The sequence below is a fragment of the Salmo salar genome, chromosome 03 (assembly GCF_965601325.2).
Source record: "Salmo salar chromosome 03, fSalSal1, whole genome shotgun sequence".
NCBI lineage: Eukaryota > Metazoa > Chordata > Actinopteri > Salmoniformes > Salmonidae > Salmo > Salmo salar.
Genome location: NC_138293.1, coordinates 81,743,636 through 81,747,500, shown reverse-complemented (window position 1 = coordinate 81,747,500; position 3,865 = coordinate 81,743,636).

Here is a 3,865-nt window from a genome sequence, read left to right as displayed (position 1 = left end):
GGCTGAATGTATCTCACCGGAGAAAGCATATGAGCCAGCGAAACAGCGCCTCTCTGCCTCTGTATGTGTAGGCCATCTATCTGATGCTGTCTGGTCATAAAGAGTATGACATTGTTGCCACCCGTGGCATTGAATGCAAGGGAAGCCAGTGAGCATTTGACCTCTAATGATAAAAATAAAAGAATAGCCAATAATAGCCAATCAGCGTTGAGTAAAACTGAGGGAGCACAACTGGGATTGGTCCTGGCGCACCAAAAAAAGTGTCAAGGGAAGCCAGCTTGGATTTAGCTTCTCACCAATCACATCACATCGAGAACAAAACGTAATTGGCAGAAAATGTTTAATTGTTGCATCTTGTTGTGTTGTCCTCCGGTGGCTAGCAAGCTAGCTAAAATTGTCCCTTTCCTAAATTAACCATGGATGGAGAAAAGGATTTGGACTTGTGTTTTTCTTCTCCTTTCTGGCCAATGATTATAAAGGCGATTCTGATCCTACCATTAATTCATACATTGTTGTGCCCCTGGCCTGAGAGGATGGAAGTTCAATATGTAGCTAGATGTAGAAGGCTAATGTTAACTAGCTAACGTTGCCCATGAATGAAAGTTAGGCTAGCGAGCAAGCATTTTAGTCAGGTAGCCTAGGACAACAAAAACTAAAAGCGTGTACTGTATGACAGAGTCATAGACAGTATTGTTATTATCTATTTCACTTGCTTCCCGTGCCAATAAATCCCTTTGAATTTAATTGAAAGAGAGAGAGAGAGAGAGAGAGAGAGAGACAGACCTTAGAAAAACTTTGACAAAGTACAGGTTCAGTGAGCACAGCCTTGCCATTGAGAAGGGTAGACACAGGAAAACCTGGCTCCCTGTTGAGGAAAGGCTGTGCAACCACTGCACAACAGCAGAACCTAAGACAGAGCTGCATTTCCTGACAAAATGTCAAAAATATAAAACAATTAGAGTGTCATTTCCCCAAATTTGAAACTCTTTTCCAACATTTCAAGGACCTCTCTGATGAGAGTAGTCTACCCGTTGTAACGGTTGTCGTCGGATAAAGCGGACCAAGAAGCAACGGGGAACTCATCTTCTTTATTAATAGGACAAAGAAGGAAAAACCAAAATAAACACGTACACCCAAAAGACACAACGACGAATAACAGTCTGGTAAGGCACAAGGCTATACACAGAACAATCCCCCACCAAACACAAACAAAAAACATACCTATATATAGGACTCTCAATCAAAGGCAACTAAAAACACTTGCCTCCAATTGAGAGTCCAACACCCAATACCTAACATAGAAATACTAAACTAGAGAGGACATAGAAATACAAAAAACACAACATAACCCAAAACCCGGAAATAATAAATCAAACACCCTTCTAAGCATACCACCACCCCGAACCACATAAAACAAATACCCTCTACCACGTCCTGACCAAACTACAATACAAATAACCCCTATTACTGGTCAGGACGTGACAGTAACCCCCCCCCCCCCCCCCCCCCAAAGGTGCAGACCCCGGATGCACCTCACATAAATAAACAAATACCCCCCAACACAAAAAAAATCCCCCTAAACTAAAGGGAGTGAAGGGAGGGTGGCTGCCGTCACCGACTCTGGACTGGACACTGTTGTCGGATACTCTGGACTGGACACTGTTGCCGGATACTCTGGACTGGACACTGTTGCCGGATACTCTGGACTGGACACTGTTGCCGAATACTCTGGACTGGACACTGTTGCCGGAAGCTCGAGACTGGACTGACGCACTGGAAGCCTGATGTGTGGTACTGGTACTGGATGTGCCAGTTTGGGGACACGCACTTCAGGGCTAGTGCGGGGAGCAGGAACGGGCTGAGTTGGACTGGGATTACGCACTGGAAGCCTGATGCGTGGTGCTGGAAGTGCCAGTTTGGGGACACGCACCTCAGGGCTAGTGCGGGGAGCAGGAACGGACTGAGTTGGACTGGGATTACGCACTGGAAGCCATCATCTACATCACCACAGACACTACACAGACACAGACACAGCCATAGACACAACCCCAGACCATACCCCAGCTAAAGACAGCCACAGACACAGACCCAGCCAAAACCACAACCACAGCTACAGACAGCCACAGACACAGACCCAGCCAAAACCACAACCACATCTACAGACAGCCACATACACAGACCCAGCCAAAACCACAACCACAGCTACAGACAGCCACGTACACAGACCCAGCCAAAACCACAACCACAGCTACAGACAGCCACAGACACAGACACAGACCCAGCCAAAACCACAACCACAGCTACAGACAGCCACAGACACAGACCCAGCCAAAACCACAACCACAGCTACAGACAGCCAAAGACACAGACACAGACCCAGCCAAAACCACAACCACAGCTACAGACAGCCACAGACACAGACCCAGCCAAAACCACAACCAGAGCTACAGACAGCCACAGACACAGCCACAACCATGGAAAGAGCTACAACCATAGATACAACCACAGCCATACATACAGCTATAACCATAGATACAGCAATAACCATGGATACAGCTACAACCATAGACACAGCCACGGATATAGATACATTTACAACCATAGACACAACCACAACCAGAGATACAGCTACAACCATAGACACAACCACAAACTGAGATACAGCTACAACCACAGATACAGCTACAACCATAGATACAGCTACAACCATAAACACAGCCACAGCCATAGACAAATCTACAGACACAGCTTCAACCATAGATACATCTACAACCATTGATATATCTACAACCATAGAAACAGCTACAACCACAGATACAGCTACAACCATAGATACAGCTTCAACCATAGATTTATCTACAACCATAGATACATCTACAACCATTGATATATCTACAACCATAGATACAGCTACAACCATAGATACAGCTACAACCATAGATACAGCTTCAACCATAGATACATCTATAACCATAGATACAGCTACAAACATAGATATAGCTACAGCCATAGATACAGCTTCAACCATAGATACATCTACAACCATTGATATATCTACAACCATAGATACAGCTTCAACCATAGATACATCTACAACCATAGATACAGCTACAACCATAGATACAGCTACAGATACATCTACATCCAAAGATACAGCTACAACCATAGCTACAGCTACAGACACAGCTACAACCATAGATAAAGCTACAACCATAGATACATCTACAACCATAGACACAGCTACAACCATAGATACAGCTACAACCATAGATACATCTACAACCATAGATACAGCTACAACCATAGATACATTTACAGACACAGCTTCAACCACAGATACATCTAAAACCATAGATACTGCTACAACCATAGATACAGCTACAGATACATCTACATCCATATATACAGCTACAACCATATCTACAACTAAACACAGCTACAACCATAGATACAGCTACAACCATAGATACATCTTCAACCATAGGGGCAAACTGAATGCGCACAACAGTAAACCGATAATCTCATAGATAACCTCACCTGAATACCATATTCATAATGTATCAACCATAGATACAGCTACAACCATAGATACATTTACAGACACAGCTTCAACCATAGATAAATCTACAACCATAGATACAGCTACAACCATAGATACAGCTAGAACCATAGATATAGCTACAATCATAGATACAGCTTTAATCATAGATAGAGCTACAACCATAGATACAGCTACATCTAAAACCATAGATATGGCTACAGATACATCTACATCCATAGATACAGCTACAACAATAGCTACAGCTACAGAAACAGCTACAACCATAGATACAGCTACAACCATAGATACATCTACAACCATAGA